Source organism: Asterias rubens, chromosome 9 (assembly GCF_902459465.1).
Source record: "Asterias rubens chromosome 9, eAstRub1.3, whole genome shotgun sequence".
In the NCBI taxonomy this organism is placed as follows: domain Eukaryota; kingdom Metazoa; phylum Echinodermata; class Asteroidea; order Forcipulatida; family Asteriidae; genus Asterias; species Asterias rubens.
In genome coordinates, this window is record NC_047070.1 from 15,403,993 (window position 1) to 15,418,761 (window position 14,769).

The window sequence follows — 14,769 nt, forward strand, 5'->3', positions numbered from 1 at the left end:
AATATTTGACGCTGAGCAGATTTCTCAGTCATAAGCGAGCGAGCTTTGCTGATGTTGCGAAAGGGGTCAAATCGCGGGTATTAAAGACACTGGATTAGCCTTCTTACTCGGTGTATCTCAACATGTGCTTAAAATAACAAACTTGTAAAAATTAATTTTTTAGCTCACTCGGTCGTCGAGGTTGCGAGATAGTACTGAAAGAAAAAACACCCTTATCACACGAAATTGTGTGCTTTCAGATGCTTGATTTTGAGACCTCAAATTCTAAATCTGAGGTCTCGAAATCAAATTCGTTGAAAATTACTTCTTTCTCGAAAACTAAGTCACTTCAGAGGGAGCCGTTTCTCACAATTCTTTATACCATCAACCTTTCCTCATTACTCGTCACCAAGAAAGGTTTTATGCTAATAATTATTTTGAGGAATAACCACTAGTGTCCACTGCCTTTAAAACGTATAACTATATAGACTAAACTCTCCTATTTGAGAATATATCTCAGATTACTCTTGGACCTGTTTCGTTAAAAGATCACCTTCTCATACACCCCACCGTCCAACAACCCCTTTCAAGATTATATTGATGGGATTAAATTCACAAGTGGAAATTAAAATTACCTGCATATTATAAATATAATTGAGTAAAAACGTAATCATTCAAAAACCCTTCAACACAAATTAATTAGATCAGTCATTGGGACACACGCCAATAAAATCAGAGCAAAAAAATATTAGTGCTCAGGTGTTTTGTTTTCTACCTGTTGTCATGGACCAATCAATCAAAAATTATCGGCCCCTCTAAGTGCAAAAAGAGGTATTAATTGAATAATGAGGTTGACCAAAACATTTGTGACTCTCATATTTTGTATTATATAATTTTTATATTTTAATTCTTCGGACAAAAAAAAAAGCAAAACAATAAAACAAGCACAGGCCGTCCAGGGAAGGGCAAAAGTAAAAAAAAACTGTCATAAAAAAAGATGTGCCCTCCCAGACCTAGCTCATAAAAAATACACATTTATATACTATGCATTAAACATTAATGGTGTGGAAAGGAAACATAAACCATCAAGATCAAAGCTATAAGATAAAGACTTTGGTTATAAAATGACAGAAAACATGTTTTACAAACCAATCGGTATATTTTGGGTACAATCTTGTCATCAAATGAATACTCGGTTGCTATGAAGAGGAAGCTAGTTTATGAACATGATTGGTTGCCGTAACTGAGTACAAAATAACTAGACGAAGCAACTAAACTATGAATTAACGAGGAATTCATAAAACTAAAAGCTTTTTATATAGGAAGACCTATACCATTCCCCCCAAAATCTACAATTTAGTTTATAGTGAATTTGCATTATATACCATAATAATTGTTAACATGGGCTAGAAGTGCAAGGATATATCTTTCCTATAGGGTCACTGCTAGAAGTGCTATGGATCTAGTGGTGCGAGAGTAAGTCGAGTTTGCTGCTTAAAGTGCTAAGATAGCTATGGTACTAGGTAAGTACCAGTAAAGATCGCTGCTTAGAAATGCTAAGATAGCTCTGGCACTAGGGAAGTACCAGTAAAGTTCGCTGCTTAGAAATGCTAAGATAGCTCTGGTAAACTAGGTTAGTACCAGTAAAGATCGCTGCTTAGAAATGCTAAGATAGCTCTGGCACTAGGTAAGTACCAGTAAAGATCGCTGCTTAGAAGTGCTAAGATAGCTCTGGCACTAGGGAAGTACCAGTAAAGTTCGCTGCTTAGAAATGCTAAGATAGCTCTGGCACTAGGGAAGTACCAGTAAAGTTCGCTGCTTAGAAGTACTAAAATATATATGGGGTTAGGTCAAGTTCGCTGCTTAAGTGCTACTTCGTACTAAGGTACGGTCAACTTAGGTCAAGTTCTCTATTTAGAATTGCTAAGATATAGTCGTATCTATGGTTATAAGTCAACCAATGTTCAGAAGTGCTAAGATAAATATCTAGTCGTATAGGGCCTACTAGATTAAGTCAAGTTCTTTGCCCAGTAATATCAATCAAATCCCTTGCTGACTTGCCCCAAAAAGATGCCAACAGATTTCACAAGTAATTCACAGATTCGTCAAAGATGTCACCAGGATACCATATTATGTTTTATCATAATTGGTTTGAATTTAAGGTTGTCATAATGAATTAGTCGCATCGGATTGGAGACTGTGTCCCCAAACACCCTGGACCATCCAAGACCCCTGCCAGACGCCCAGGTTGATCAGCATCAAAACATGTTCAGTTTCCGGACCCTTTATTGGTGAGGTTCCTTGTGTGTGTGACCATTGCTAATGGTACAGACGCTTTGGGACCCCTGGTTTGGCTTAAACGGTGTTTAGCATCTTCAACTTATTAAAAAAAATACCAAACATAGATTCAAAAAACTTGAAACCTGATCGCAAAATGTTTGGGATGGTATACGTATACGTCTCCAAACTAATACAATATTTCCAATAGCATAAAATGCCTACGACACAAAATCACAAAATCACAAAACTATTAGACATTTCCAGTGGATATGTTTACGTCACAAAAGGATATTCCGGTCGACAAAGTGAGTTGACGAAGAAAATAATATATACTTCAGTCCATCGAAAACGTGAGTGACAAATTACTCCTTTCTTAAAAACTACGATTTTTTTCCAGAGGGAGTCGTTTCTCACAATGTTTAACAGCTCTCCATTGCTCGTTCCCAGATAGTATTTATGCTAACTATTTTTTTAGAGCAACTACCATTAGTGTCCAGTGCCTTAAACTTGGGGATTCGAAGTTTTTTCCGTAGAATTGCAAGGGGTGTTTTTGCGGCCAAGCCTCTCCTTGTCTATCCAAAAGACACCAACCCTAGACCATGCAATTCTTTCTCCATGTCCAAAACAGTGCACTATTTCGACATAAGGCGCGACAGAGCAAAGAGTGAGGTATCTAAACTCACTGGAACTCCCATACTTGATGCCACAAAGTTAGCGGAACAAGAAACCGGACTGATCGAACGATCGAATTAATGTCCAATTTATGAATAAACTATTTGATTGTTTAAGATCGATTAACAAGGGGTCCTTAAGGTCTGTGCTAATAACTTATTTACATGTAGAAAGACTCTCACTCTGTGTGATCGGAAATCAAGATAATTTAGTTTGCCTGTATTGAGATCATCAACGAAGAAGAAAATGATTCGAATTAGGAACAGATGTCTTCCTACGTTTATTGGTCAAGATGAATAGATTTCTTATTTATATGGGGAGTACAGCGGGAAGCTTTAGAAGTGAACTTTAATTTACATCCTTTGTATGTCAAAACACTACTTAAAGACACTGGACACTATTGGTAATTGTCAAAGACCACTGTTCTCACTTGCTGTATCTCAACATAAGCATAAAAAAACAAACCTGTGGAAATTTGAGCTCAATCGGTCGTCAAAGTTGCAAGATAATAATGATAGAAAAATCCCCCTGGTCACACGAAGTTGTGTGCTTTCAGATGCTTGATTTCGAGACCTCAAATTCTAAATCTGAGGTCTCGAAATCAAATTCGTGGAAAAATACTTCTTTCTCGAAAACTATGTTACTTCAGAGGGAGCCGTTTCTCACAATGTTATATTTTATCAACCTCTCCCCATTACTCGTTACCAAGAAATGTTGTATGCTAATAATAATTATTTTGAGTAATTACCAATAGTGTCTACTGCCTTTAAGTTGAGTAAAGTACACCACAATAAGCAAGCCTCTTTATACAGTATTGCGATGAACAAACACCAATAACATACAACAGCATCATCGGAAAATACCATGTCACATGCACACTAAATTTGTGACTGGTTATCCTGCTCATGGTTTTAGTAAGAAGTTGTAACCCCTCCTTCCTAAAAAAAAAACAACCTTATTTCAAAGGGAGCCGTTTAACACAATGTTTCATACTATTCACCGGAGTGTGGGTTCGAATCCCTGTCGTAACACTTGTGTCCTTTAGCAAGAAACTTTACTATAATTGCTTCTCTTTACCCAGGGATACAAATGGGTACCTGCGAGGGTAGAGGTTGAAATTGTGTGTGAATAAGCCACAAGCGCCTTACAGGCAGCTCAGGGCTGTATACTCCCAATGGAGCTGAGAAACATTACAGGGATGTTATTGGCCCTATGACCAGGGGACTAATGTAAAGAGCATTGATACGGTTATTGTGAAATGCGCTATACAAGAATTTGTTATTATTGTTATTGTTTATATCTTTACAAACCAAGTAAAGCTTTATTCAAACAACTATTTTGAGTAGTTTACCTTTAAGCAGCTCTATTATTTGGGCCATGGAGTCAGAAAATCTATACGATTTCAATCATATTTCGTATTTATGACAGCTCGAACGTCTTCAGGGTAATGCTCATTAAAATTATTTAATTTTTTTAAGTGATGATATTCCCTAACGTAAAAAACAGCACCCTTGGGTTACGTCATGTAATAACTTCCCATCCCACAATGAATCTTCAGAAAGCACTCATAACTGGCAAAAAAAAGTTGTCACGATAACTCGTCACTGAATTCCCTTAAAGGGACACGTTGCCTAGGATCGGGTGAGTTGGTTTTTGAAACCGTTTGTAGTGAAATGCATATGGTTAGAAAGATGTTTTAAAAGCCACACAAATATGCCTCGAAATTGCACGGTTTTTCTTTTACAAACCAACACGGTCGGCCATTTTATGAAGTAAAAAACTTGACTGCACAAAACAGCGTGCCGCGCTAGTTCACGACGTATAAGGAAAACCATGCAATTTCGAGGCATATTTGTTTGGATTACTTAAATTGTAAAACATCTTTCTAACCAAACATTTCATAACAAACGGTTTCAAACGCTTTTTATAGACCAACTCGCCCGATCCAAGGAAACGCGTGTTCCTTTAAGACCGTAGTCTCTGAGACTATTACCTTAACCATGGAGGGGTTCTTCCTCCAACCCCTATCTAAAACTAGGCCGGGGCATGGTGCTAAATTATTTGTTGTTTCTGTGTTCAAAATACTCGTTATTAAGATCAAGGGATGGACATTCACAAATCCACTGTCTGTATGTACAGTCAATAATACATCCGCTGAAAGTTTAAACTGATGCAATTCGATACTAGATGAAAATGAAGTATAATGATTCTAAACTATTTGTTGTTTCTGTGTTCAAAACACTCACTTTTAAGATCAAGAGATGGACATTCGTAAACCCACTGTCTGTATGTACAGTCAATAATACATCCGATGAGACATAAACTGATGCAATTCGATACCTAGGTGGAAATGAAGTATATACTTGATCAAAACAGATGTAAGAACTTGTTGAAATCAATCAGATTATTATCCAATGTGTCGCGTGCCGCCCTTTCTCTGAAAACTAACTCTAAAAGGTCTGGCTATTGCTTATACGCACTGGCCGCGAATGGATTCCTCCGCAGTGACCACGGTGCTCATCAAATATAATAGCACTGGACACCAGTAACTGGTCAAAATAATTATCAGCATTACAAATTGACTTGGTATGGATCAATGGACAGTTGTTGCAACATAGTTTTGACAAAAAAAGGAATTTCTCACTAAAATCTGATCATAAATGACATCAGGCATTAAGCATTAGACTATGTAATTCTCACATTCAGTTGTTTCAAACAAAACAATAAAACAAATTACGGTGACGATTCTAGTTTCAAGAAGATCGTCTCCTCCCTCTCTTAAATACAAGCAAGGTAACAAATATCGGAAGTCAATTAGCCTATAAGTACATAATAAACTTCTTCCATTCAACTTCAACTTGAAGCTCAAGATCTATCGATCAAGGGTTAAGTGTTACCATGGTAATTATTCAAACTCTGAGCCAGATAGATTGTTTACGAAAGACTAATAAGCCGCAACTCGAACGATATTATTCCTACAGACGATGTGGCCTATATGACATCACAGTTTACAAAAGAGCCACAGAGCCTGGACTTCCTGCAGGCACGATTTGTACACAGCCTAATGGAAGAAATCAGAAAATCTTATATCTAATGGAGATTGCACTGTCTAATTGTTATCAACTTTTGATATGATGAAAGAGGGCACATCTCAAAACTTGACGCGACGGGCGACGGAATAGGCGACGCGACGGCATGACGCGACGCACATCTGTCGTCTTTAGAACACCATACTCAAAGAATATACAAGGTCACACTTATTGTAAACAAAGTTCACATGGTCTATACTAAAGGAACATAAAAAAAACAACTAGAAGGAATTGGAAATCTCAACACTATGAATATTATTATAATTATAACGAAGTCTTATATAGCGCACGTATCTACCAAACAAGGTACTCAAGGCGCTGAGTATATACAAACTTTCAGAAAGATAGGTTATTACTGCATTGATGAATTCTGAGACCCAATTATGTAGCACCTCATAATGGTTTACAAGGTGCTACGGCGCATACAGCAGCCACAGCCAGGAACACCGGGGGGCGAACCCCTTTTCTTTTCGATAAGTGCACTGGGTTCTTTTACATGCGCTACCAAAATAGCTAACTCCCGTAGTGACTAGATTCAGTAACTGACGCTATTTTGTCTCATTTTCAGGGTCACCCACTTGTCCTCTGCCGTCACTCTGCCAGATAGAACCCCAGGGGTTTTACGGACAAAGTGACGGTCATGACCAAACTGACCGAGCCGTAGCTACGAGGCGCCAGGCCCGCAAGGCGCCACAAGTCACCTGCTGTACTGACTGCCACTCACCTGTTCTTATTGGGTAGAAACTAGGAGCCATCATAAGCTCTTAACGAAGACAGGTTAGAACAACCAGAGTAGGATGGTAACATTATACCGAAAACTTGATACCCACTTAATTCCAATTAGGGATGAACACTCATTGGACTCAAGCAAAATGTTTTTTGGGGGGTAATTACTCAAAATAATTATTAGCATAAATCCATACTTGGTAACGAGTAATCGGGAGCTGTTGATAGTATAAAACATTATAAGAAACGGCTCCCTCTGAAGTAACGTAGTTTTCGAGAAAGAAATAATTTTCCACAAATTTGATTTCGAGACCTCAGAATTAGATTATGAGGTCTCGAAATCAAGCATCTGAAAGCACACAATTGTTATACGTTTTGCCCAGTATCAACGTTTGGCGGTAACAATAACAACAACAAATATTCTGCACATCACATTGTCATACAAAATGAAATAGCAAGGAAGATACAATTGACCCAAATCGTTATCAATGTGCGAACATTTGATAACGCGGCGAGAAAACAGTATTTTCTCAGGAAATAGTGAATGTAAGAAATAAAGAAAAGTTTATAAGAACATTCTTTTTAATGTGTAAAAGTACGCATTAATATAAAGTTGACTTTCTTCCGTGATGGGACACACTGCTGACTGACCAACGGACGCGGAAACGTGTTTCCTAAAACCGTCTTAACTGAACAACAACTCATCTGTCAATGTCCCAATAGATGACATAGAGCCTTCATTATCTCACAATGTCTTTCCGGACTTAAACGGACTCTTCACAGACAGTTACGAGAGAGAGGGGTAGGCACTAGGGGGTAACTCACCACCCCAAGGCCTGCATGAACCCCCCCCCTCCCTTAGGGAATGGCTGCCATTTTGTCCAGTCAGTGTTACGTGGACTGTGGCTTCTAACTCCCCTCTATACATAGACTTGGTTCAAGTCCCGATTCGTGTGCGAAAGACCCCTAACCATATCATCCGGCGTAAAAATGTAGCTTTATCATGCTACCTCCATCTTGGGCATGTTCCTCACATCAAATAACAGTAATGGATAATAATAATCATTTTGCAAATAGGCACCAGACTATTTTGTGTTTCAAGCCTCGATTTGGTAACATTGATATCAATGGGATAAATTGATGACGACTGCACCATGATAAAAGGTCTATCGCGGCACAGGTTGGGGGAGTTTTCTGACGAGTAGGCGATGGGACTGAACAAAAAGACGGGATTTAGGGACTTGAGTCAAGTCTAGCCCCTCTACACGGCTGTGATGGCCACGTGTGTCATCGCCCGCAGCTAGCGGAAATCCTTCATTGGCAAAAAGAAAACTGAACGTTTGCTCAGTCCGGAAACATTCATAATGTCCCTAATTGAAATATAGAGTTATTAAACGCTTCACTTAAGTGATGGGAGCTGGGCTAGTGAGCGCGCCAAAGTGACGCCGGCGAGTGTTTGGTGTAGTTTGTGGGCGGTGCGATCGAGATGCCTCGGTCCCCCCAAACAAGTTTTGAATTCAATAAGAGTTAACTTTGAAGATCTTCATTAAATTGAGAGAATCCCAAATTTGTTATTTTTATTTCAAAATCTGAATGCTATGTTAGGGTGAGGCTCGTGTCTCAAAAAGTGTGGTGCCACAGGAAATTTAAGCACAACACAAATTTCAGAATCTCAGCAACTTAACCCATTTAAATGGGTGGACTATTTGCCGAGAAGGTGAGAGTGATAAGGGTTTGAAGGAATAGGCTAAGTTCGTATTCCTCAATAGTTACACATCAGCGCATGCACATTCTTCGTCTAAGTATTAGGTTGCAATGACTTCAAGAACAAAGATGAATAACATCAGATCATAAAGATGACGATCACCATAATACTTATCGTTCAAAACGGTTTCATTTGACAATACGAAGAGGATTCATAATCTTACGTTCAATCTGCATCTAAAGGTTGCTACTACAAGAACAGCAGTCGCTTTCACAAAGAGTTAGGACTAGTCCTAACTTAGGACTAGTCCTAGGAGATATACAAATTGCATGGATAGTACTAAGTTAGGACGAGTAACTGGTCCTAACTCGAGATAAGACTAGTCCTAACTCTTTGTGAAATCCACCCCTGATATGAATATGAAACATCAGATCATAAAGAATCATAAAGATGGTGATCATCATAAAATGTATCATTCAAAACGGTTTTGATTTTGAATATAAGAAGAGACCCATATTCTCACGTTCAATCTTCATCCAGTAATTGCTATGACTACAAAAATGCTGAATACATTTCAGATATTACAAATGATGTTCATCATAACATTTATCATTCAAAATGGTTTTGACTTTGACTATAAGACGAGTATACATATCCCATCTTGAATTGCGCAAGAACAAGACATCAAGATTGAACTTTCCGAGGGACTGTAAACAGCATTAGCTCGCACGCAAATCTAGCCCCCAACTCCATCCGTGTTTACAGTTTGTGCCGACACTTGGCAATAAAGATGTAAAGATGTGAACGAGGCGATCAATCATTATTAGGAAGTCAACTATCGTTTTGCAATAATTGATTAATTGCTAAGTAGTCCTGTCATAATAACAAACACATGATCCCATTTAGGGTAGGCCTATATGTTTATGCATAGTCTGGTCCTTGCTCTGTGGTTTAAAAGATGCATAGTCTAAGTCTAGGTCAACGATATCTTTAAATAAATGGTCATTGTCAACCATTAAGAATATTCTGTAATAGTTGATTGCACTCAAACACAATCTACTTTATAACTTGTTGGCTTAAATCCTGCAAAGTAGTTTCGTAGTCTTGACTTATTCGTTACTTTGAATTGTGACACTGTTAGTTAGGACGTATATATTACTCCAGTTCCCATTTCAAGTAAGTTTGCGATCATCAGAAGAATTTGATGCATGTAGGATGTATTTGTAAACCATAGTTCCTTTTTCAAGTAAGTAAGTAACCGATCAGAAGGAATGGACATTATGTTGAATCTGTAAACCCCAGTTCCCTTTTCAAGTAAGTAAGCGATCATAAAGAATAGATGCATGTTTAAGGATGTATCAGTGAATCCCAGTTCCTTTTTCAAATAAGTAAGCGGTCCGAAAAAATGGATGCATGTTACGATCATAGAGTTGGTTACGATGAATCTGTAAACCCCAGTTCCCTTTTCAAGTAAGTAAGCGATCAGAAGGAATGAACATAAATCCATATAGGCCAGTTCCCTTTCAAAGTAAGTATTGACGATCAGAATGAATCGATTCATGTTAGGATGAATCTGTAACTCACAGTTCCTTATTCAAGTAAGTAAGCGATCAGAAGGAATGAACATAAATCCGTATGCCAGTTCCCTTTTCAAGTAAGTATTGACGATCAGAATGAATCGATTCATGTAAGGATGAATCTGTAACTCACAGTTCCTTATTCAAGTAAGTAAGCGATCAGAAGGAATGAACATAAATCCGTATGCCAGTTCCCTTTTCAAGTAAGTATTGACGATCAGAATGAATCGATTCATGTAAGGATGAATCTGTAACTCACAGTTCCTTATTCAAGTAAGTAAGCGATCAGAAGGAATGGAAGTACATGTAGGGTGGGGTCATTTAGCAGATCCATCAACCCAATAAAAACCTCCAGGTAGATCAAAACAGATCAGAAGCATCAACCTGTCTCTTGTTATGATGGAAACTCCCCTTTGGAACATCCAGAAAACCAGTGAGCCCATCAAGCAACCTTGAAGCAGGGGGGGGGGGGAGGTTTAAGCCCCGTCTCCGTAGCCAAAATCATTGCTCACTTAAATGAGCTTTTTAATCAACATGGACAGGACTAGATAGGGGCTAAGCAACAATAACTTCCCGAAGACTGCATAACAGGAAAGCGTCTCATTAAACGCACGGGGACCAGTGAAGTATGAGTTGTTCCGGCCCACTTGTGGTGCGTGCATACGTGCCATACTTAAACACACGCGCCATTTACTATTAAAGGCCCTTGACACTATTGGTTATATTAAAAATGATTGTTAGCGTAAAAACTTATACTTGGTAACGAGTAGTGGAGAGCTGTTGATGGTAAAAAACAGTGTGAGAAACGGCTCTCTCTGAAGTAACGTAGTTTTTAAGAAAGAGGTAATTTCACAATCAATTATTTAAAGACTGCGGCTGATAAAGCCCTTTTTCGGCATCTGAAAGGAAGTATTAATATGCAACAAGGGTGTTTTTTCTTTCATTATTCTATTGCAACTTCGATGACAGAATTGAGTAAAAAATTTCACAGGTTTGTCATTTTATGCATATGTTGGAATACACCAAGTGAGAATACAGGTCTTTGGCAATTACAGGTCTTTGGCAACGTGTCCAGTGCCTTTAAGTCTTCGCTATCATCTCTAGTGCTTAGTGAATGACTCCCCAACACAGCTGGAAATACAGCTATTTGGCTGGTGGCAAAATGGCAAACCAAAATGTCTCGTCTGTTATTGAGTACTTCCTTGTAGGCTTGATGGCGGAACGACCCATAACCAATCAATTGGTAATTAAAACGTGGAGGAAATTGCAGTAAAAATAACACACAGGTGGATTCTTGTTACCTTTTGCATCTGTACTGTGTTTTTAAAGGCACTGGACACTATTGGTAATTACTCAAAATAATTGTTAGCATAAAAACTTACTTGGTAACAGGCAATGGAAAGCTGATGCTAGTATAACACCGTGTGAGAGACGACTCCCTCTGAAGTAATTTAGTTTTCGAGAAAGGAGTAATTTCTCACTGAAATATTTGAATCGAATTCGACACCTCAACTGAGGTTTTGGATTCAATGCATCTGAAAGCACACAACTTGTGCGACAAGTGTGTTTTTTCTTCCGTTATTCCATCGCAATTTCGACGACCAATTGAGTCAAAATTGTCACAGGTTTGTTATTTTATGTATAATGTTGAGATACACCAAGAGAGAAGACCGGTCTTTGACAATTACAAAAGGTGTCCAGTGCCTTTAAACGTATGTTAACAATGTTGATAGGTGGTTGCAATAAACTCTTACCATACGTTACATTGATTGAAAGACGAAAAGTACAGGTTTGTCATTCTGAGGAAGGAACGACTATGTGACTACTTGACAACTTCCTTGGACTATAATCCCAAGTCTACACAATGACAAAAGTGTTGAGAAGTGAGGAATCTAACCCTAATCCCCATCTTTTGGGATCCTCCCTGTGGTCTACTGTTAACTTGGCAACATGTCTATGACAACTTATGAAGTTTGATTCTGTTATTCTAATAGTCTATGTTTTGTATTAGCAAGACACTTATAATGTTTAAAGATATTTTGATGGCAAGGTGTTGAACATTTTAATTTGATTCTGTTGTTGTAAAAGTCTATGTTTTGATAAAGCAATAGTGTCCAGTGCCTTTAAATGTTTAAAGTGGTTTTGAAGGCAAGATGTTGAAATTGAAAATAGATTCAGTTATTCTTGAAGTCTATGTTTTGTTTTAGCAAGACACACTCATGATGCAGTATAGCTTGGTAACGTGACTCAAGCTTTCCTAGACAGCTCGGCTATACTTCTGTTACGAACTCAGCAATCCTCCTAAGATCCTAAAACTAGGAGGCTGGTGGCAACCACCTGCCCGCATCGTTACGGCCTTCCCCAACACGCAAGGGATCAAGGGTGATTGGGACGCCAGACCCCGGCCTCGCGAGAGGCCAACAACGATGGTGTCACTTCCGGGTTTCTAATAAAGTGCTTGAAGCTTCAAAATCACTAACATATGCAAAGGAGAGTAAAAAGAAGTAAATTTACACCATGGTTTAATTCTCGACAAAGTGTTTCACACCCCTGCTATCCTGTTGTCTTAACTCAACAGGAAAACCATTAGGAGACGCCATATTGGTGATGGAAACCAGACTATATCATGGACCAAAGTCACAGACTCCATAGAGATGCATTCAACTCTAATGCTTACCAGACAGAAAGGTTACCAGGCAGAATACCATGTCATTGTGTGCTGCTTGTGACAGGCTCCCTGCTTTCTTAAGCAGGAATTTCGTTGCAGCAAGGTTTTCTGCCCAAAGTAGACCTAACTATTTTCAAAGACACTGGACACTATTGGTAATTGTCAAAGACCAGTCTTCTCACTCGGTGTATCTCAACGTGTGCATAAAATACGAACTTGTGAACATTAATTTTTGAGCTCAATCGGTCATCGAAATTGCGACATAATACCAAAAGAAAAAACACCCTTGTCACACGAAGTTGTGTGCTTTCAGATGCTTGATTTCGAGACCTCAAATTCTAAATCAAAGGTCTCGAAATCAAATTCGTGGAAAATTACTTCTTTCTCGAAAACTACGTCACTTCAGAGCCGTTTCTCATAATGTTTTATACTATCAACCTCTCCCCCTTACTCGTTACAGGTTTTATGCTAATAATTATTTTAAGTAATTACCAATAGTGTCCACTGCCTTTAATAATGTATGCATGTTGTTTCCATCAACCATGTATCGTTGGTAAAGACATCTAAAACTCAGTTGTTTTATTGCTGTAAATGGAACCATAACTTTGATCAACAGACTTAAAGGCAGTGGACACTACTGGTAATTAGTCAAATAGCGTAAAACCTCACTTGGTAACTAGGGAGAGGTTGATGGAATAAAACGTTGTGAGAAACGGCTCCCTCTGAAGTGACACAGTTTTCGAGAAAGAAGTAATTTTCCACGAATTTGATTTTGAGACCTCAGATTTAGAATTTGATGTCTCGAAATCAACCATCTTAACCCACACAACTTCGTGTGGCAAGGGTGTTTTTTCTTTCATTATTATCTCACAACTCCGACGACCAATTGAGCTCAAATTTCACAGGTTTGTTATTTTATCCATATGCTGAGATACACCAAGTGAGCAGACTGGTCTTTGATAATTACCAATAGTGAACAGTGTCTTTAGACAGCAACGGTGTCTTTCAACAGCAACGTTTTATCTATTTATAAAAAGTACCCGAGGAAAAGTCTGATCAATTATTAGTTCAAATGTCAGAATACTTGCTCTGCATATCTTTGAGTTAGTGATTGTGCAAACTTGACGTCGTGAGCGTCATATTACTCCCGTTACCAATAGTGTACCGTTCGTCCAGACACAAAAATGCCCCCAAGTAACTTGCGAACACCCAGATCTTGATAAAATTCCAAAAAGATTGTTTAATAATTGATTGAATCAGGATGTTATAATAATCCCGTATGATTCAACACATTGACGGATTCTTTCTTTTTTCTTCTCATTAAATTGTATGACTAAATCTTTGTATCCTGACTGGAACTTCGTGTCTCTTGTCTTTCCTTCCTTAATAAGATTAATGGCCCCGTCCTTTGTCTTGAGCAGTTTAATTATCGGCTGAAATCTTACTTATTTCGTCATCGTGAATATACGATGCCGTAGCCCATGGCGCTGGACACTATTGGTTATTACTCCAAATAATTGTTAGCATAAAAGTTAACTTGGTACTGAGCCATGGAGAGCTCAGTTGATATATAAACATTGCGAGCGCAGTTTGGTGCTTTTGGAGTCTTGCTGTGAAACACAATGTGTTTTTGGAACACTGTTGGTGCTTTTAAACATTGTGAGAAACAGCTTCCTCTGAAGTCATGTAGTTTTTGAGAAAGAGGTAATATCTTATTAAAACATTAAAAAACTTCAGGCCTGATCTGAAAGCACACAAGTTTGTGAAACAATGGTGTTTTTTTTAAGTCAAAATTTTCACAGATTTGTTATTTTATATGCATTTGTTGAGATACACCAAGTGAGGATACTGGTCTATAAATGTGTCCAGGTGCCTTTAAAATGGTAGGCATAAAACAAGATGCATCTTAGGTAAGATTAAATGCATATGATATGTGTGATTGATTCAACCAGTAGCCTACTCAACGATCTTCCATCAAACATTAGTGTTCGAGAAAGACTCTGCTAGGGTCGAAACGTCAAGCCGTCAACTATCTTTTATACCGTAGGTCCTTTTGGTTGGTAAAAGCTGTTT